At 37.0% G+C, this 23,124-nt stretch overlaps 2 pseudogenes; one reads left to right on the forward strand and one right to left on the reverse strand.

Annotated features, from left to right (window-relative positions):
• Nucleotides 1–7,124: 7,124 nt before the first annotated feature.
• LOC131750170 (PEST proteolytic signal-containing nuclear protein-like) lies at nt 7,125–7,640 on the reverse strand (annotated as a pseudogene).
• Nucleotides 7,641–20,953: 13,313 nt separating this feature from the next.
• LOC131750169 (serine/arginine-rich splicing factor 3 pseudogene) lies at nt 20,954–22,343 on the forward strand (annotated as a pseudogene).
• The last annotated feature ends 781 nt before the right edge of the window (nt 22,344–23,124 follow it).

Consider the following 23,124-nt stretch of genomic DNA (forward strand, 5'->3'; position numbering starts at 1 on the left):
CCATTTTTTCTGTGATCATATCAATTATACTTCTTTGGAATTTTGTTTAGTGTTTGCCATAAAGTTGGCAATATACATTTATAACTAATCTCAGTTCACATTAAATAATACTGTATTACTTTACTTGCAGTGTATGTACCTTATAACAGAGTATTTCCTATTCCTCTCTCCTTTCTCTTATATCATTGATATCATTTATTTCACTTATCCATAGGCTACAATCATCCAATATATTGTTACTCTTATTACTTTAAACAGTTATCTTTTATATCAATTACAAAATATAAAAGATGATACTTTATTTTTATTTATTCCTTCTCTGATGTTTTCCCTTTCTTTATAGACATCCAATTTTCTGACTTATATCATTTTACTTCTTTCTGAAGAACTTCTTTTAACATTTCTTGCAGGGCATGTTTCCTGACAGTGAATCCTCTCAGTTGTTCATCTGAGAAAATTTTTATTTCCCTGCCTTTTCTCCAATTTTCAGAGTGTTCTTGTGTATGTGTTATGTAAAAATGCTCAGGATTTTTTTTATTTCAATGATTTATTTTTATTTCTAGAATTCCAAAAGAATTTAACTTACCTTTTCCTCATTTCTTTCTCTTCTTTTTCTGTCTTTCTTGTTCTTTTTTCTTCATCTTTTTTATAGTGTCTTGTTCTTTCTTTATATTTGTCTGTTCATTTTTATTCCTTAAAACATTTTAAATTTATTTATTCCTTGGTATTTTTCTGCAGATTACTTCCTCTAGTTTTTGTGATTGTTAACCGCATGATTATTGTGACGAGACCAACTACTGTGGCACACTGATAGTTGGGGCTGGTCCCGCCCCAGCTGGCTGCATGCCTTGTGAGATTGCTGCAGATGCACTGATGGGCAGGGCAGGCTCTTGGTGCAACTGGTTATGATGCCTGGCAGAGTGCAAGTGTTATGAGCCAGCTGGTGGGTAGGGCAGTCTCCCCAAATGACTGGCTATGTGGCCCAGCAGAGTGCTTCTGCTGCAGGCTTACTAGTGGGCAGGATAAGCCCCTGGTGCTAATAGGACAGAGGAACGATTCCAAGATAGTGCTGTCCAGTGCCAGTGTTATGGTGGTAGAACAAGATCCTAAAAATGGCTACCACCAGGGTCTCTGTCCCCATGAGGAGTTCTAGCTGACCCTTGCCTCTCTGGGAATCTATCTCTGAGATCAGCAAGTGACCCAGGAGCCTTTCAAACTACTGCCTCTGTGCCAGGACTCAGAATATGTGAGATTTGGGGCACACTCTTTAAAAGCAGAGTCCCTATTTCTTATAGCTCTCTGGCTCTCTCCGAAGGTAAGGCCCAGTGGTTTACAAAGCCATACATTCTGGTCTTTCCTGGTGTGGGACCCCCAGACTTGGGAGCTCGATATGGAGCTTGTATGTCTCACTCTGGGGAGAACCTCTGGTTGTGTGATCCCTCTCTTTAATGGGTCACTAACCTGGTGGTGTGAGTCATGACTAGAACATATCTCCACCCCTCCTATCATCTCACTGTGGCTCCTTCTTTATATCTTTAGTTGTACAAAATCTTTTATGTCTTCAGGTTTTTCTCATAGATAGTTGCTTTGCAAGTAGTTGTAATTTTGTTCTGCCCATGGGAGGAGGTGAGCTCAGGGTCTTCCTACTCCACCACTCCACCATCTTGATCCTGCCCACTCCTGTTTTTAATTTATTTAAGTGAAGGATTATCTCCTTCTGGGGAGCTGCTCTATTCAGAGTCCCCAGTAAGGAATAAGTATTACCATTTAACTGGTGCTTTGATATGCTAATTAATGACTATTCGTATATACTTTTAGAACAAAGACTCTATTCAACATGTTGTTAGCAGAGCTCCGGATAATGCCTGAATTCAAAAGTTACAAATGTATACTTCTTTCAAAATAATCCATACATTGTCCTTTTTTTTATTAATTCAGTTTAAACATTCCCATTAACCTGAATTAGTGAAATTTAGCCATGCACTATTGCTCTACTTACTCAGAGGTATGGCTTTGGGTAGCATATTAACCAGGAGAGAGGAAGTGTAATACTTATACAAATAGCTACCTACTACTTATTTATATCATACACTGAGTTTAGCACTTTAAATGTACTATATAGCTTAATCCTCTTATGAACCCTATGACTCTGCTTCTAATATATCCTCATTTTACAAAGCCTCAGGTTAAGTGACATGCCTAATGTCACTACCTTATAAAGGGCAGAGCTATTATTCAAATGTAGCTCTGACTCCTGAGTGGAGATATTAAACACTGCATTCTGCTGATGTGAGACTTGAATGTGAAGAATAAGGAAAGATTTATAAGTGGATATCACTCCTTCCAGGCTCAGTAAACATGAGTATATGAAAAATATCTGGCATTTAATCAGTGTCTAGTAAATATGGGTAGGAGGGAGGAATTGAAAATGGGTGGCATGAAGAAAGTCTTAGAAGTAATGAATATGTTCAGTATCCTGAACCTGGTGATGGCTTCACATGCTGAACTAATCAAATTGTACACTTTAAATACGTGCAGTTTGTTGTATGTAATTTCTACTTCCATAATGCTGTTTTCTTAAAACTGTTTTTTTTCAAAGAGGTGAACATCCCCATTATAAGATTCTTCATAATGAAATAATCTGAAGAATACTTGGTCCTGACAATGTTGAACTTTACCTGAGCCTGTGCTCCCAGAAAACAGTGATAGTTATGAAATCCTCTCACCCTTTTGTCTTCCAAAATGCCTCCACCTTTTGTGTTCTGTGAAGCAGCCAACCTCAGAGGGCCACCCCATCTTGCATGTTCCAAGAAAATATCATCCCCTCCATTCTTCATGACTACCATAAGCCTCATGGATGAATCCCTTGTTTACCTGCCTCTATAAAACCTTCCTTTCCTTTTCTTTGAGGTGTTCCTCATTAATGAGCATTCTCCACATTGCTATAGCCTGAATAAAATCATCTTAATTGTCTAGTACATTTTGTCTTTCTCAGTATCCAGATACGTTCACAGTGGCTTAAATACACCATACGTAATTCTGATATAATAGTGTGACTGGGTGGAGGCAGGTACTGACTTTGCTTCAGGAGAGAGTAGTATCAGGGTTCTTGTCAATTATTAGTTGTTTACATGTCCCTCTGAACTCCTTCTCTCTGTATTTTCAGACATTGATAGAAATAATTTTTTAATTTATAGAGGTCAATGTCCTCTTGTCATTTTTCTTTTTATCATTCATCTTTCCTTACAGCGCCTGTGCACTATGTTGAGGGGAGAAATGAGAACAGGACTAGAAAATCCAGTCTGCCTAATGTTCTCTCTTTTATGTGGGTGAGTTTGAGGAAAAAGCTAAATGGCTGAGCATTAGTTGTGCTAGTTTTGTTGCACTCATGTCTGTAAGTCATTTAGTCCAACTACCAAAGAGACAGACTCAGACATGTTATTTTGTAGGAAGAGAACTAAAATAGCAAGTTTGAGATGGGAGTAATAACTGCTTGTTTGTCGCTTGGTCTATTAAGCTGAACTGAGATCCTCTTGTACAAGAGACATCATTTCAGGTCAGAGTAGTCTCCAATGTCCTTTTAGGAGAAGAATACAATGTACCTCTTTTTTCAAAAAGTTATCTCTTGTCCTTCCTCTATTGCAAGAGTAAATTCCCTGGGACAGCCCATGTATAGTCTGTCATTAATTTGGTTTGAAGCTTCTACTCACAAATAGGCTTAAAGACATTTTATTTACTGCCCTGAGACAAGAATATTAGTGTTATAAAATGTTACCGCTAATAAAACCACATCATTTTCTCTTAATAGTTAACAGCTTTCGGCACCAAAGACAACCAGCAGTAATTATTGCAAATCTCTTAGCTGTAAGCAGCAATTTCAATTTTGTGCTGTGGTTGACCCTGATTTAGAATTGACATATAACTATGAACAAACCATGCTCAGCAGGGTGAATCCAAAATCAGAGACTTCTTCCTAAGACAACTTCTTCTAATGAAGTACAGACTAATGTAAGAAATTATAGATGATTTACAATCCCAGCTGTAAACAATAAGTGAAAGGTGAGAATCACTGAAGTCCATCACTCCAAATCAATAATCTTTTTAATGTGCTCTTGGAATAAACAATCAACTCAGAAATAACTAAATGTATATATTAAAATAAGATGATTTGGCATGAGTACAAATATCGTGAATACAGAATAGGAATGCTGAATATCTACAAACCATATAAGTTGTTTTTTAAAATAATGAGCAATTGCATAAATAACTACAAAACTACTGCAGAGCTATATGACATACTGGGTGCTGAGAATTTAAAAATTAAATTTAAAACCACACTAAATAGCCTTACTTTCACATACTTGCTAATTCCAAGTCACTATAGGATCTACTGTAGAAAAAGAAAAACCTAATAATTTGGCCTGCTTTGAATATCACAAAGTATGACATCTACCAGTGTTACATAAATAAATATGCAAATAAATTAAAAAGAAATATAAGAAAAATGTATTTTCATCCTGATATAAAACAAATAGCAAGAGAGTAATAAAAAAATAGCAATTACAATGTCAAAAAAACCAACAAATACAGGGTGGCTCTATTTTTGGTTCTAAAGTAACAGAACCTTAAATATGTCCCATATACCTGGACTTCCACAAAAACAAGCCCTGATTCTGGCTTTGCTGATGTCTAGACAGATTTGATATGACCTTTGTGAATGTGATTCTCATGTGGTTGTCACTGTTTTCTATTATAAACAGATTAATTGGTGACTTTAGCAACTTTTGAATTTTTTTCTTTAAATTATTATATTTTCAACTGGGCTGACCAGTCTATCTGAAGGCTGTCTCACATTCTTTACAAGTAAACTTTTAAGCATATTTTTAATGTTCGTTTTATTTTATTTTATTTAGAATTTGACAAATTTATTGGTATTTTAATAGAGACATTCATCTCAATCGTTTCTCCCATCTTGACCTTAAGTTAATATTTCAGTTGAGTCAAGAAAAGAAAATGTAGAAGAGGGAAGTTTTCTCAACATAAATCCTAAAATAAACAAAAATGGAAAGTTTGCCTATGTTAAAGCAAGTTAAATTCATGCATCTTGATATAATTAAATCATGTAAGTAAGAGCTAATAGTTCTATATGCATTTCCATTGCTTTACTTGGGGCTTACTCCAAACTCAAATGCAAGTGAACAAAGTATTAGGAATATATACAGGCTGCTTCTCTGGAATTATTACCTATTAAAAGAGTTCAGCAAGTAAGTACCACCAATCAGTCTGAAGCTGCCCCAAAACATAACATTGTAGGAGTTTTCAAGGAAGTCATTATATATATGTTTCTTTTATGTGTGGCTATGCTTTTAAAGACGTGTTTAACTGTCACGTTAAAAAAGAATTCATATACAAGACAAAAATACAAAATAAACACAATCTTACAACACATAGATTAACAAACTATATGTGGTCAAAGATTCCATAAAATATGTTTAAAGATGCATTTTCTTTCCTTTTATTTTCAGTACCTAAAATGTGCTTTTGAGAGGCCACTGTTTAATATATATGCAGTTAAAATAAACCATATTACTGTGCTAAATAAGAATTCCTGTAATAAGTTCAAATCAAATTGGATTTCACAAGTTAGTAACATAAATACTTCTATAAAGTTACAGAAAGTGCATCTTTCTTATTTTCCATTCTCATACAGTGTTGCCTGTGTGTGTGTGTGTGTGTGTGTGTGTGTGTGTGTGTGTGTGTGTTTATACCCTTAAAAAAATAAGAACAGCCAAATATTTAACTATTATGTCCATTTAAATTTTTGGTGGTGGTTTGTTATTTAAAAAAAAAAAAAAAGCAGCTTCCAGGCTTCCCTGGTGGCGCAGGTTGAGAATCCGCCGGGAAGATCCCACATGCCGCAGAGCGGCTAGGCCTGTGAGCCATGGCCGCTGAGCCTGCACGTCCGGAGCCTGTACTCCGCAACGGGAGAGGCCACAACAGTGAGAGGCCCGCGTACCACAAAAAAATAAATAAATAAAAATTAATTTAAAAAAGCAGCTTCCTTATGATTTGCCTCAAGATCTGGTGGACATGCTTACTGGAACTGGCTAATAACAAAAATCAAGAGAAGCACATTCAAAATATTGATTTATTTGGTAGCAAATGGTTGTTCTTTGAAGAGTAATGAAGGTAGCCAAGACCCTCTCAAGTGAAGTGGGCTATTTTAAATACTCAACAGTTTACATAAAATTTTAAAATGTTGTTTTTAAAGAGCTAAGCATCTGTATCCACTGATAGCAATGCAATAACTACCTTATGATGATTTGAAAAAAAAAAATGTCCATTAGGAGAAAAAAAAAAGCTGTACTTTAATTTTATTTAATTTACTTTCTCAGTTAATAGTCCAGTAACATTTTTCTCCCAATACAATACTCCCTTCTCTATAAGGCTGTTCCTGGGAGCCAGACAGTTTAGGTTAATAAGGGAGTTAAGCTAGAGAGTAATTGCCTACAGTTTAAATAGACAACTTTTTGCTTCCCTCTTAATGTGTTAATAGTTGTGTGTAGTAAAATATGCAATTCTTAGAAAGGTACCATTTATGACTTTTTTATTAACTATAAGCTTTGGAAAGTAATCACATGAAACTACAAAATTAGTAAATGTCTTGAAATCTGTATATAAAACATAAATTACTTCTAATTTCAAATTCTCATTTATTAGTGTACCACTCAATCCTTTAAAAAAAAAAAAAAAATGAAAAGAAAAAACGGTGGCTTCGGGCTTCCTGGGTGGCGCAGTGGTTGAGAGTCCTCCTGCCAATGCAGGGGACACGGGTTCGTGCCCTGGTCCGGGAAGATCCCACATGCCGCGGAGCGGCTGGACCCATGAGCCGTGGCCGCTGAGCCTGCGCGTCCAGAGCCTGTGCTCCGCAACGGGAGACGCCACAACAGTGAGAGGCCCGCATACCACAAAAAAAACAAACAAAACAAAAAAAACAAAACAAAAAAACGGTGGCTTCAAAAATAGTCTTATACCATTCTTTAAAAAAGAGGAAGCTGTTCCTTTTAAATTTACACCCACCCCACATCCCAGTTTCAAAACACATCATTTAATTGTCTTGGTCATGAACATTTCCAAGATGAGATTTTATATTTCACTTCCATAGCTTCTGGTTATCAGAAAACCAATGTTTTCCTTTATTGAAGGAATTTGGTCCTGCTGATGTTGGTGTATCCCTTCCAATAGTCTTCATCCTCATCTTTGCTTCTGGAGGCATTTACTCTGGTTCACTATCCTCATCTTCCTTAAAGCTGCTCCTGCTGAAAGGGTTTTTGGAGCAAGAGTTGGCACGTTTCTTTAGGCTTACTTGAGACAAGTTTGACGGATATGGCTGAGGCTTTCTTTGTTGTCTGACTACCTATGGCAAATCCAAACTTGGAGATCTTTGGAGGCTTTGTTGGGAGGTCTGCAGCTTCTTCAGCTGATCACTTCTCAGCGCTGTGACTGGAATTTTCCCCTCCATTACTGGAAGAAACAGTCTTAGTTTTCGCGGGGTTTTCTGCTCCTTCTTCAGATCCTCTGGTGGCTCCAGTCTGCTGCAGCTTCTCAGGCTTCTCCTCTCCCACCTTCCTGTCCACCATTTTCCCCCTGTGGCTTCCAAATTTTTAATATTTTAATAGAAATTTTATGAAGCTAAATGTTTCTGTCTCTAAGATGATCTTTGATACTTCAGTGAGCAAAAGCATATTCCTCTTTCATCTTGGCCATTCTCCTTCTCCAAACATTCCTCATGTCTTATATAGAGAATAATGAAGTGGTTATGAGACGAAACTATCAAGCCAGACTACCTGATTTTGAATCTTACCTCCAAAACAATAATGGGTACTGACCCAAACTATTAATAATAATGATAACTAACATTTATTTAAAACTTACTGTTTTATTTAATTCTTACAACTCTATGAGATTAGTACTCTCATTACTCCCATCTATACATGGAAATGGAATTCCCATCTGCAAATGAGGCCCCAAATAGCTAAGTAAATGGCCTGAAATCACTCAACTAATAAGTAGCCAACTAAGGATTTGACTCAGATTTATTGGATTTCAAATCTATTCCTTTAGCCAGCCTTTTTGTATGAATAAAGAAGTGGATCTCATAAATCTGCCTGAATGACAAGACAATGTATACATTGTCCCAAGTGCATGCAGAGAGCAGTAGTTGTGTACAATCAAATTTGTTTTTTTGAGAAATAGAGCTTTCTACATTTTCTTTTTTAATACAAATCAACTCTGAAAGTAGGGTGTTAAATATTGAATTTAGGCCTTTGGTAACAAGGATAGACTATACCCTTGAAGAAAAACACATTTTCCTTAATTGTGACTTTCTGAAATTCTCCTGAGTATTTTATAAAACATCTAAATATCAGGACAGCTGTTAATTAATTTCCTGAAGGTAAATTATTGACTGCAAAACATCGCTCTGTAGAACCTGGCCTATTAACGAGATTCTTACTGGAACATCCTTTCAATTGTCTTGTTACTATGGCAAGGTCAGCAACTGCAGCCCCTTCTAGCTTCTGATATTTTCGCTTACTCCAAACCATGTATGATGTTCTAGGAGAGATGTTCCTTGAGACTAGTCGATAGGTAGTGGCTGAATGTTAGAGACAGGTCCTTCCAAGGGTGTTAAGCAAGGAGCATCAGGAGATGTGGCCTTTTCCTCCCTCATTATTATTCTTCTGTGAAAATTCTTGTTTCTGGCCAGTGTTTCTCTCCTCCCCTCTGTGGAACAGAAGAGAGTGTCACAGTTTTTCCCCAACCAAGTCATCTCTGAACTAAACACCCACAGTGTTTTGTACATTTTATGTACAAAAATATAAAAATGAGGAAATAAAGCTTCTCTCTCTATATCTTCCCACATTTATGATTGGCCTTTTATATTCTGTACATCTTGGCAATCATAAATCTGTGGGTTTCTAAAGACCCAAAGATCAGTTACCACATAAAAAGAAAAACAGACTTCAGATATACTGATTTTTTATCACAAAGATGAACCCAAGTTCTAAGTTAAAGCAGCAGAGGTGGGTCTTGCAGAAAGAAGGGGGGAAAGAAATGAAAGTCAAGGTGGGGGACCTCTGACTGAGGAGGCCAGTGCTGGGGGATGAGTAATCTGCAGGAGTGATTGGAGAAAAGGGGAGAAATAACCTCCTTTCTTCCTCCCCATCATACTTTCAAACTACATTTCACTGAAAATTGAGAACAGATAGACGGTGCTGTGTTTGTGGGCACTATTTGATCCCCTGAGTTACTACTAGCCTGATCTTTGCCCTGAAGTCTCTGAAGTCTGTTCACACTTAAAGGACACACATACATAAAGAACTGTGGCATAAGTCTGAATTTTTTTCATTCCTTGTCAAGATTAGGTTCAGGACACTACCTGGTAGATTCAACAGTAACCACCTCAGGTGAACAAGCCTTTTTTGATTTCCTTTTACTTTGAAATGGACAATTTTTTTTTTAAGTTAGATCCCTAGTGTTTGGGGTAGTGCTTGGTGTTTCAATCCCAAATATGAGACAGTTGGTTGCTGGTTCAAAAGACAGAAAAGTCCAATTCTGAGCTATAGAGACCACTGCATGATAGAACACAGGTCAGCCCCATAAGACCAGCAAGAAAGTTTTCTATATGCCATACTCCCTAAGATCTTGTCCGGGTCCAGTAATTCTGATGCAATAATATCATTGACCTGATTCATAAGGACATTTCTTTATTATTCCTTGCTCATAATAGGTTTGCTGTAAAGTTTGCTATTTTGAGTTGACTTTATCAAATTGCAATTATCAGGTAGATAATTGCTTCCAAACTTAAGCAGAATGATTCAAATATTTAACAAGAAACATAAATTTCAAAATTAGAAATGCTGATATTCATAGGAAGTTTGAGTTTAAGGAGGCCAAGAGACCATTTAGTCCAATACCTACACACAAAATGAAGGTCTCAGATCTATTGAAACTCTGTCTCTTAAATCTGAATTTTCACAATTTCTTTATGTAACTAATCTAACACATTTGATAATTGCTATTTTAGCGCTATTTTCCTGTACTCTCAAAAATATTTCAATCTTATTTGCAATGAAGATTTGCCCTTGTGGTAGAAAATGTATTTTAATACAGTAATAAGCAGCTGGGTACCTGGTCTAGCTTATTAATAAATAAGTTATTTCAATAAATCTTTGCCCACACTGTCTGACTTATCAACTTCTTTATTTTGCTAGCAGTACAGAACAGTGAAAACAAAGAAGAGAAAAGAAGGAACACAGTAAGCTTGTCATTTACATATACAAAACTTATAGCCCTTCTAAAATATCTTTCCCACATGATGGCATTAGAAGAACAGGTTCTACAATGTAGAAAATAATGAAGTGGTATAATAAAGATTCTAAATAGTTAGAGAAATTTTGCAAATAATTTTCCCTAAATGCAAAATATGGGAAAGGTTTATTAGTAAAAAGTGGGAAAGTCAGTGGTGAAATAGAGACGATAAGTGACATGGTTTAGCAAGCTACTTCACTTCTGGAATCCTGCACAACTCAATTAAAATGCAACTGCAGTTATAAATGACGTGCTTTACTAATGTGCTTCCAATAAATGATTATTTCTGATGCACCTAATATAATCACTGAAAGAGAAAACTTAAATTAGAAGGAATTGTTTTGTCTGTCAGTGTATCATTATTACCACCTCCCTTTGCCTGGGTAGAATATATATGGTATTACTTGTTAAGTGGGGAAGTCTTTGAAAATAAACATTTATAAATTAATTACTAGAACAATTATAGTAAATGACTCACTAGAAACCCTTACAGTACCAGCACCGTCATTCTTGAGAAATTGCAAAGAAAATTAATTTTATGTATATGCCAAGATATAATGAAATAGTTACATTATAATACAAAATAATCCATAATAATAAAAACTTATTACAAAATATTTGCCTCATCAGCTTCTGCTTGACATAACAAGTTGTTTCTTATAATCATTAAAATTACAAACGTACATCAAGCAAAATTAGATTATGTATATTGATTTTTGTCAATAAATTCAGTATTGGAAGCCTAATGTCTGCTCAGTTAGAAACAATTTTATATTGATAATTAACTCATTTGGAAAGGGAAATAAGGGTATAAAGGGATTGATCCAAATAGATGATATTTTTAAAGAAAATTAACAGCTGATAATCGTGATGTACTGCAATTTATTATTAGAAAACTTTAATGATTGAAAACTTTTGTGTGGAAAAAATCACTTCCTACAGAATTAATCTCTCCCCGCTCCCCTGACTGCCATCAAGAAAAAGTAGAAAGAGAAAATAAAAGCTGAAATTTATTGTTATACAATTTTCCTGCTGACACTTCATAACAGTGAGAAAGTTAGTTCTGTAAGAGCTTTGTTCCATGGAGTTATCCATTGGTAGCACAGAAAAAATTTGCTGTCAATGAATGAATGAATGGGTATTAAGCTTCTCAGGCATGTGTTGCTTATTGATTGGCATTCTACTCTAAAGATATTTCCTTTTCCCATATTTGTTTACTTATTATTTTCTTATATTCACAATGGACTTGTGTATTCCTATTTTATTCAGTGTTGTGTATTGTGATAATGTCATTATTTGTTTTGATGTTCTAATTATACTATATTTGGCCAATGTGAACTATTTCAAGATGGCATCTTTCTGATATGTCTCCATCATATTTTGAGTATGTTCTTAGTATCTACCACAAGATATTCCAAGTTCACCTTGTACTTGTAAAGTTTGGACATTTCTCCAAGGAGACCTTATTTCATTTGGTAGAGGGTGGTATTTGGAGACTAAGATCTGGGAACTAATTATGCTTGTTACTCAACTCTAAAATAAAAATGACAACACCTACTCTACCACACCCTTTCTAACCACTACAGCATCCTCCAACTTGTTTTCCTGCTTGCTTTCTCTCTTTCACGCTATACCAATCCAGTTATTCTTATAACAGCCTGAGGCATCTTTTAAAAAAGTATATCAGATCATTTCATTCATCTTCTTACACTCTCTAAGGTCTTCATTTTGCATTTTTAATTAAAAAAGAAGAGAGGAAGAAAGCAAGTAAGCTAGCTGGCTATCCTGCAAGACCCAACTTGAGTTGTCCTGTTCCTGCCTCTTTGACTTTTATCTTGTATCATCTCTCCCAGTAACTGTATTCCAATCACAATGACCTTCCCTCTTTTCTTCAAAGACTCCAGATTCATTCCTGTCCCCACAGTCTTTGCCCTTGCTGCTCCCTCTGTCTAGATTGATCTTCCTCAAATTTTCTCCAAGTCAGCCTTTTTCATTATTGGGGTCTTAGCTTGAAACTCAGTTCTTCAGAGAAGCCCTCCCCATTCCACTTATTTAACGCCAAGAAGCTAATATGAAACAAACACAAACAAACAAACACACACCAATGTTGCTCATGAATTTAGACATAAAATTTCTAAAAAAAATATTAGCAAATTTAATCCAATAATATAGAAAAAGGAGTTATGCACCATGACCAAGTGGGATTTATTTCATGTACATGAAGCTGATTAAACCTTTCAAAACCAATCAATGTACTTTACCAAATCAACAGATTAAAAGAGAAAAACCATATCATCATATCAATTGATGCAGAAAAATAAATCTTAACAAAATTCAATACCCATTCACAATAAAAACTTTCAGCAAATGAGAATAATAGAGGACTTCCTCAACTTGATAAAAATCATCTGAAAAAAACTACAGTTAACATAAATAACTGTAAGAGACATTATTTTCTCTGTAAGACTGAGAATATGGCAAGGACTTCTATCACCACTCTTATTCAACATAATATTGGATGTGCTAGCCACTACAACAAGGCAAGAAAAAAATAGAAGGCATACAGATAAGAAGAGGAAAAATAAAATTGTCTCTACTTGCAGATGAAATGAATGACTATGTAGAAAAATCCCAAGGAGTCTATTAAAAAGTTCATAGAATTAATAAGTTCAGCAAATTGACAGGTACAAGATCAACACACAAAAATTAATTGCATTTCTGTATTAACAATTAACCTGTGGACTGAATTACAATCACTATAATATATACTGAAGGATGTAAAAGAACCATTGAATAAATGGGAATATTTTTGAATGTAAAGACAGTATTAGAAACATGGCAGTTCTTCCCAAATTTAGTTAAAAATGCAATTCCAATCAAAATCTCAACATTTCTCATAGAAGTGTACATGTACAAAAATAGCCAAGATAACTTTCAAATTATGATATGATAAATTATAATAATGCAAATAAAATATTTGAATAAAGTTAAATAGAGCTATTGAACAGGCTAGACAGTTTAGATGAATGTGGAAATGTACAGCTACTTTTATGATTTTTGTATACAAGTGAGCTACAATTCAGTGGAGAAAAGATGAACAGCTCAGGAAGTGTTGAAAAATTTGATTATCCATTCATAAACAAAAATTTGAAATTGATTAAGGACTCTGTGTGCGTGTGTGTTTTACACACATTTACCCATAGAGGTATTTATGCATGTGCACAAGGAGGTGCATAGACGAAAAATCATCTCGATTATTTATAATAATAAAAACTCTGAAACAAATTGTCCATCAAAGCTAGAATCATGAAACAAATTATGGCATTTCCAAATATGAAATGCTATTTAATAGATAAAAGAATAAGACACTGACATGAAAAAAATCTGAGGCATATTGTTGGGAGTACAAAGCAAGTTATAGAAGATAATAAATAACAAGTAATTATTTTTTTTCTTTTTTAAAAGAGCCAAACACCATACATTGCTATAAAAAACAGAATAAATTTTATGAAGATTACAGAGCCTCTGTTTCCTGATCCCTGAGTTCAACTGTTACCTCTCAGAGGCCTTCCATACAGGATGCTCTTCCTTAAAAAAACATCTCAAAACAACCTAGAAAATGTCAGTTCTTCCACATTTGAATCACTCCTGAGGGAGCTCCTTTGAAAGATATCAGGGTAGACATTCAATCCTCACGGTCCTCTTCAATGATAGAAAAGAGGCTTAGGAACATAGTTTCTACAATGTTAGCAATTCTTTTGAAATACTGTATAGGTATTTCCTCCCTTGTAAGATGAAAATTAAATAATAAATGTCCTCTAACATATTTAAGAGAAAAAAAATAGAGAGAGAGAGAAAGATATGATAGCAACAGCCTCAGGTCAGGATGAGTAGCAAGTCATTCTGAGCAATGAATTAAGATTCTGACTGAATTTATCATATCTGTTTACCTGCTAGGCAGAAGACAAGCTAGTAAAATATAAATACTGGATCATTAGGGATTGTTCTCTTATTTACCAGATTGGATAGATAAATGTTCACCTTATTTCAGATCCTAAACTCTGGAGAGAACAGTGATTATTCTTATTTTATCGTATTTGTTTTGCAGGCTGTAATCTCTGCTTTATAGCTTACTAAATAACATTTTATTGCTTACTAAATAACACTTCACTGCAAAACTCATTATCTTTCTTGGCCTCAAACCAAACCAGGAGTTACAGAGGGACATGTATCGCTATGCCCATTTTCAAAAGAGAAAACATGGAAGCTATTACAAGGCACGTGGCTGAGGAGTAAAAATGGTGTCATCATTACTGGTTGTTTTGCCACAGAATAACTACTTTCCTTTCAATAATAAAACTCAAATTTTGCTAGAGTAAGGGGTATACCCTTCTCTCTTGCATACTGTCTGGAGAAGCACTAACCAAGCTCTCTGTCTTCCCCCTGCAACGGATGGGCATAGGATCTAAACTAGGCCAAAGTCACACTCTTGCTGGACTTTGAATCTTGAATAAATACACCAAGATGGCAAAACAAAATAATCAAATTGATCCCAGAGGCATGTCACTGTTGAGATTGTCAACTAGTTTTCACCATCTTGGGGATCATACTGGCCCCTGCCCTCTCTGATGCTGAACCCTCTTCTTCAGTTTTACCTTCACTTCTATGAGCCTCTCTCATTCCCAGCAAGTCTCCCTTTATTCCCTTTAATTAACGGAATCAAATCTATTGCTTGCCACCAATAAACAACCACAATACACAGTTGGCCACATGTAGAGTTAGACAGGGCTTGTTTGAGTTTTGAGTTTTGAGGTAGCTTGATGTCCACCCCACACCTCCTCCATCCCACAGCCTATTCCATCCGCAGTCACATGTCTTTCCTTTGCAGTTTCTTCCCATTCTCACCTTCCATAATGGGCACATATACTCTGAGTAGACTTCAATTTCCTTCCAACCTTCCTCCATCAAAATCTGCTTTCTGGAAGAAACTTGATGAACTCATTTGCACAAATATGTAGAAGAGTAGTTTGTTTTTTCTTTTATCCAAAAATTTTATTCAAATCCTCCTACATACATGTTACTGTGCTAAGAAAGATAATAGTGAAAATAAGAAAGATTTATCCCCTGTCTTATAGGCTGATAAATCTGTCAAACCCTGCAAACTTCAGAGATCTGGAGGGACAGAAGCGCTGGGGAGATGAAAGGGCTTCATTCCAACTCTGAAATCAGATCAGATCTGAAGTTAGTAGCTGCTTACTAGTGTTTCCTGTTTAGGAATAAACCCACACTTCTTCAACAGTGAATAGAATATCACCAACAGTATACAATGGGTTCACTCTCTTTTCCCTCCCTCTGTATTTTTATTACCTGTTGACATAGTGTCTCATCATGGAATCCTCTTCAGTGCTCAGGGTAACAGAAAACACTGACCAGATTTAGAACCCTTGACTGGGGAAATTGCTCTCTGAAACTCTCTACCTACAAAATTAAATAATTAAAAATAAAGAAAAATATCATTTGCCTTATTACTGAAATTATTTTAATAACTAACTTTAGAAAAATTAGAAAATTTAAATCATTCAAGGTGAGGTAAATAAGAACACCTGTAGCTCTACAACAGAGAGATTGTCACTATTGACAGGTTGGCTTATATATTTTCATTCTTTACACTCATACATACATGAATAATGCACCTTATTCATATGTATTTGCTTTTGAAAAACAGGGAGTGTGTTTTAAATAGTACTTAAATTAGGAGTGGATATCTTTGAAACAGAACAGAGTTAAACTTAAGTATAATCATAGTCATAATCATAATCTTTATAATTTACCATGCCAGGCAGTGGTTTAGTACATTGAGTATTTGATCTCATTTAATCCTTCCAACAACGTTATGATATTGGTATATTGTTATCATAAATTTTACAGATTAAGAAACTGAGGCTATAACCAGGCAACAGGTCAAGATCCTGCCACTGGTTAGTGGTGCATCTAGAAGTCAATCTCACATGAAATATGGATAAAGGGAGAGACCCAGAGGAAACTTTTTGAGCCATGCTGGCCCCCATAAGAGAAAGTGATGAAGACCAAAGAGGTCTGTCTGGAAGACTTGGGTTTCCTTGGTGAGGATACAACCAAAGCATTGTGACTCCCATCCAAATTGTGTGCTGTGTTGCTGTGGTGAGTGACTATTACTCAACCTACCAAATTTAAAAGCTCCTTAAAAGGTGCCACAACCAGACAGTGAGAGGAAATGGTTTTGACTTGTAACTGAATTATTCTAGCATAAATTATAGATTGTCACTGCCCCACTAACCCAGAGAGGGGACGATGAAAGCAGGGTAGCACTGAAAGACTGGAGGTCAGCATCTGTGACAGGCATCTTTTCTATATAGTGCAGCAAGTAGGCTTCCCACCTAGTCCTGCCTCTTCCATGGAGAAGGAGTCAGTGTACAAAACTCACGTTCCCTTGGCAAAAAGTCCCCACAAGACAGATGTATGAACAAAACACCACTGGGCACAATGACAAAAGCTCTGGGGTAGGAGAGCCAGGTTCCTAATGTCTCTGTAAAGTGGATGCAAGGCGGAGGAAAGCCCTGACAGGTGATTGAGGTCCTCAGGGTGGTTCTGACCTTAGAACATGACAGAGCAGCTTCTCCCATTTGACTATGTGTTTTATAGTTCTTCCTGAGGAAGGGGTGCTGTGGAGGTAAAAAGGCCTTCAATGGGCCTACTGGCTTCTCAGAGATAACCCCACAGAGGCTTCAGCTCTTTCCAGCTGGACCTGAACCCCATATGCCTCTATCAATTCCTGCCACTCCAAAGGCTGTGAGAGAAACCACTACACATAATAATTTAAAAGTATAATAAAAACAATAATAAAACGCATAGCTCCACAAAACAGGCTCAGGATGGCAAGCTTATTGCTTACCCTCAATAACCACTATCCAGTATCAAAATTAATAGAGAATAAAAACTTTTCTTAGCCTCAAAATATAAGATAATTTATAAGTGCACAGGATTTGGATTAATTTTTGAGACCTTAGCATCTTTTCCGAAATGTCAAAACCTTTACTGAGACACCCTTCAGCTGCACACACAGGCCTCCAAAGAGACTCCTGACCCCCGAAGCTCCAGGTCTTCTCAAACCCCGACTTCGACCCCCTACAGCAGACCTGAGAAGAAAGATCCGTGTTGAAAGAAAAAAAAAAGATTCAAAGTATGACTGTAATGCAAGTATGAACATTTTGTTTACTGACTAGAGAATCTCCTCTTCTTTTCAAGTGACTAAAATTTAATGAAACAGAGGAAGATATAGCTCAACAGAGAGAATTTTTTAAAAGTCTCCAGGAGATAAGAGAAATGGAACTAAAAGAAAAAATAAACAAATGGGACCTAATGAAACTTAAACGCCTTTGCACAGTAAAGAAAGCCATAAACAAGATGAAAAGACAACCCAGAGTGGGAGAAAATATTTGCAAATGAAGCAACTGACAAAGGATTAATCTCCAAAATTTACAAGCAGCTCATGAAGCTCAATATTAAAAAAAACAAACAACCCAATCCAAAAATGGGCAGAAGACCTAAATAGACATTTCTCCAAAGAAGATATACAGACTGCAAACAAACACATGAAACAATGCTCAACATCACTAATCATTAGAGAAATGAAAATCAAAACTACAATGAGGTATCACCTCACACAAGTCAGAATGGCCATCATCAAAAAATCTACAAACAATAAATGCTGGAGAGGGTGTGGAGAAAAGTGAACCCTCTTGCACTGTTGGTGGGAATGTAAATTGATACAGCCACTATGGAGAACAGTATGGAGGTTCCTTAAAAAACTAAAAATAGAATTACCATATGACCTAGCAATCCCACTACTGGGCATATACCCTGACAAAACCATAATTCAATAAGAGTCATGTGCCACAATGTTCATTGCAGATCTATTTACAATAGCCAGGACATGGAAGCAACCTAAGTGTCCATCAACTGATGAATGGATAAAGAAGCTGCGGCACATATATACAATGGAATATTACTCCGGCATAAAAAGAAATGGAAATGAGTTATTTGTAGTGAAGTGGATGGACCTGGAATCTGTCATACAGAGTGAAGTAAGTCAGCAAGAGAAAAACAAATACCATATGCTAACACATATATATGGAATCTAAAAAAGAAAAAAAACTGCTTATGAAGAACCTAGGGGCAGTATAGGAATAGAGTTGCACACGTAGAGAATGGACTCGAGGACATGGGGAGGGGGTAGGGTAAGCTGGGACAAAGTGAGAGAGTGCCATGCACGTATATATACTACCTAATGTAAAATAGATAGCTAGTGGGAAGCAGCTGCATAGCACAGGGAGATCAGCTTGGTGCTTTGTGACCAAATAGAGCGGTGGAATATGGAGGGTGGGAGGGAGACGCAACAGGGAGGAGATATGAGAATATATGTATATAGCTGATTCACTTTGTTATAAAGCAGAAACTAACACACCATTGTAAAGCAATTATACCCCAATAAAGATGTTAAAATTAATTAATTAATTTTTAAAAAAGAAAGTCTCCAGGAGATAAAAATTAATTGCTGTCTTAAGTATATCCCTTGATGTGTCATTCTTGTCCAAAGATGCAGTTATATATGCGCTAAAGAAGTATTGGCTATTTTTAACCACCTTTTCCCCATGTTAGTACCTTGTACGTGAGAGGGGATCATTCATTCACTTGTTCAAACATTTCTTGAGCAACTCCTTTGTGCCAGTTTGTACCATCCCTGGGGATACAGAGATGATGATAATATCACCCCTGTCCACAAAAGATGCAAAAGTTTAATAGATTAGGTGAAAAAAAAAAAATGAGGATTATTTAAGCATGAAGTGCTTCACAGAATGTGATGTCTAAAAAGTACCACAGGACCTAAAGGAAGAGTGGGGGAACCTCAGGGTGAAGAACCTCAGGGTGAAGAGTCAATAGAGTTGGTCAAGAAATAATTTTTTCAGGAGGCTGGTTAAAGATGGTCGAGTAGAAGTACATGCTCTCACTCACTCTTGCGAAAACACCAGAATCACAACTAATTGCGGAACACTCATCGACAGAAAGACACTGGAACTCACCAAAAAAATACCCCACATCCAAAGACAAAGGAGAAGCCACAATGAGATGGTAGGAGGGGCACAATCACAATAAAATCAAATCCTACAACTGCTGGGTGGGTGAATCACAAACTGGAGAACACTTATACCACAGAAATCCACCAACAGGAGTGAAGGTTCTGAGTCCCACGTCAGGCTTCTGAACCTGGGGGTCCAGCAACGGGAGGAGGAATTCCTAGAGAATCAGACTTTGAAGGCTAGCGGGATTTGATTGCAGGACTTCAACAGGACTGCGGGAAACAGAGATTCCACTCTTGGAAGGCACATACAAAGTAGTGTGCACATTGGGACCCAGGGGAAGGAGCAGTGACCCCATAGGAGACTGAATCAGACCTACCTGCTAGTGTTGGAGGGTCTCCTGCAGAGGTGGGGGTGGCTCTGTTTCACCGTAAGGACAAGGACAATGGCAGCAGAAGTTCTGGGAAGTACACCTTGGCATGAGCCCTCCTAGAGTCTGCCATTAGCCCCACCAAAGAGCCAGGGTAGGCTCCAGTGTTGGGTAACTTCAGGCCAAACAACCAACAGGAGGCAATCCAGCCCCACCCATCAGCAGTCAAGCAGATTAAAGTTTTACTGAGCTCTGCCCACCAGAGCAACAGCCAGATCTACCTACCACCAGTCCCTCCCATCAGGAAACTTGCACAAGCCTCTTAGATAGCCTCATCCACCAGAGGGCAGACAGCAGAAGCAAGAAGAACTAAAATCCTGCAATCCGTAGAACAAAAACCACATTCACAGAAAGACAAGAAGAAAAGGCAGAGGGCCATGTACCAGATGAAGGAACAAGATAAAACCCCAGAAAAATAACTAAATGAAGTGGAGATAGGCAACCTTCCAGAAAAAGAATTCAGAATAATCATAGTGAAGATGATCCAGAACCTCGGAAAAAGAATGGAGGCAAAGATTGAGAAGATGCAAGAAGTGTTTAACAAAGACCTAGAAGAATTAAAAAACAAGCAAACAGAGATGAACAATACAATAACTGAAATGAAAACTACACTAGAAGGAATCAATAGCAGAATAACTGAGGCAGAAGAACTGATAAGTGACCTGGAAGAGAGAATGGTGGAATTCACTGCTGCAGAATAGAATAAAGAAAAAAGAATTAAAAGAAATGAAAACAGCCTAAGAGACCTCTGGGACAACATTAAACGCAGCAACATTTGTATTATAGGGGTCCCAGAAGGAGAAGAGAGAGAAAAAGGACCTGAGAAAATATTTGAAGAGATTATAGTCAAAAACTTCCCTAACATGGGAAAGGAAATAACCACCAAAGTCCAGGAAGCACAGAGAGTGCCATACAGGATTAAACCCAAGGAAAACACCCTGAGACACATAGTAGTCAAACTGGCAAAAATTAAAGACAAAGAAAAATTATTGAAAGCAGCAAGGGAAAAATGACAAAGAACATACAAGGGGGCCATTTCGTGGACGATGGGTGTGGGAGAGCATCTGTGGGTGCCAGGCGCGAGGGGACCGGGAAGACCCAGTCGAGGGTGTGTGGATTTGAGCCTACGTGTTTCTAACCCGAGATCTCGAAATGCATCGTGATTCCTGTCCGTTGGACTGTAAAGTTTATGTAGGTAATCTTGGAAACAATGGTAACAAGACTGAATTGGAACGAGCTTTTGGCTATTACGGACCACTCCGAAGTGTGTGGGTTGCTAGAAACCCTCCCGGCTTCGCTTTTGTTGAATTTGAAGATCCCCGAGATGCAGCCAATGCTGTCCGAGAGCTAGATGGGAGAACATTATGTGGCTGCCGAGTAAGAGTGGAACTGTCGAATGGTGAAAAGAGAAGTCGAAATCGTGGCCCACCTCCTTCTTGGGGTCGTCGCCCTCGAGATGATTATCGGAGGAGGAGTCCTCCACCTCGCCGCAGATCTCCAAGACGGAGAAGCTTCTCCCGTAGCCGGAGCAGGTCCCTTTCTAGAGATAGGAGAAGAGAGAGATCACTGTCCCGGGAGAGAAATCACAAGCCGTCCCGATCTTTCTCTAGGTCTCGTAGCCGATCTAGGTCAAATGAAAGGAAATAGAAGACCAGTTTGCAAGAGGAGTGGTGTACAGGAAATAACTTCATTTGACAGGAGTATGTACAGAAAATTCAAGTTTTGTTTGAGACTTCATAAGCTTGGTGCATTTTTAAAATGTTTTAGCTGTTCACATTTGTTTGTCTCTTGGAACAGTGACAAATAAAGGTGTAATTCTCTATGGTTTGAAATGGATCATAAGAGGCATGTAATATCAAGAATTGTTACTTTACAATGTTCCCTTAAGCAAAATTGAATTTGCTTTGAAATTTTAGTCTTGCATAGACTGATAATAAACCTCTAACTCCTGCCCAGCTAAAGTGTGATGTTTAATATTATGGAAACAAAACTGGCAAAAATTGAAAAGACTCTGTAGCTGGGATATGGCATGCAGCTGTAGTTAAGTGGTTTTTAAAAGCTGCTGTGAACACAAGCCAGCAGGTAAAAATTAAAGCTGCACCCTTAAACTAGATAAGAGGTTTAAAAATTCCACTAGTCTTCACACCGGACAAGAGGTTGTCCAGTGGGTTTAGAATCTAAGAAGTTTCAAGAAAGTTAGTTTACCTTTGCTTTAGGTCATAAGTTCCTTCTGTGATCGTTGTATATGGATGCATAGCTCTTTGTAATATTTGGAAATTTGGGACTATTCAAGATACCCATGTCCTGCCAGTTTAAGGGTACATTGTAGAGCTGAACTTTGAGTTACTGTGCAAGATTTTTTTTTTCATGCTGTCATTTGTAATATGTTTTGTGAGAATCCTTGGGATTAAAGTTTTGGTTACAAATTGTTGTTTAACCTGAAAGCCTGTTTTTCCTTGCAAAACTAAACTCTGAGCTTGGTACCAATCAAGTCCAGGTATAACATTCCTGTTGGAAGCCATACTTACATTTTCTTGTAAAGTGCTTTTGAAAATAAAATATTAACATAATTGTGTAATAAAAAAAAAAAAAAAAAAAAAAAAAAAAGAACATACAAGGGAACTCCCATAAGGTTAACAGCTGATTTCTCAGCAGAAACTCTACAAGCCAGAAGGGAGTGACATCACTTAAAGTGATGAAAGGGAAGAACCTACAAACAAGATTACTCTGCCTGGCAAGGAACTCATTCAGATTCGATGGAGAAATAAAAAGCTTTACAGACAAGGAAAAGCTAAGAAAATTCAGCACCACCAAACCAGCTCTACAACAAATGCTAAAGGAACTTCTCTAAGTGGGAAACACAGGAGAAGAAAAGGACCTACAAAAATAAACCCCAAAAATTAAGACAATGGTAATGGGAACATACATATTGATAATTACCTTAAACATAAATGGATTAAATGCTCCAACCAAAAGACACAGGCTTGCTGAATGGATACAAAAACAAGACACATATATATGCTGTCAAAAAGAGACCCACTTCACACCTAGGGACATATACAGGCTGAAAGTGAGGGGATGGAAAAAGATTTTCCAAGCAAATGGAAATCAAAAGAAAGGTGGAGTAACAATACTCATATCAGATAAATTAGACTTTAAAATAAAGAATGTTACAAGAGACAAGGAAGGACACTACATAATGATCAA

The sequence above is a fragment of the Kogia breviceps genome, chromosome 2, assembly GCF_026419965.1.
Source record: "Kogia breviceps isolate mKogBre1 chromosome 2, mKogBre1 haplotype 1, whole genome shotgun sequence".
Lineage (NCBI taxonomy): Eukaryota > Metazoa > Chordata > Mammalia > Artiodactyla > Physeteridae > Kogia > Kogia breviceps.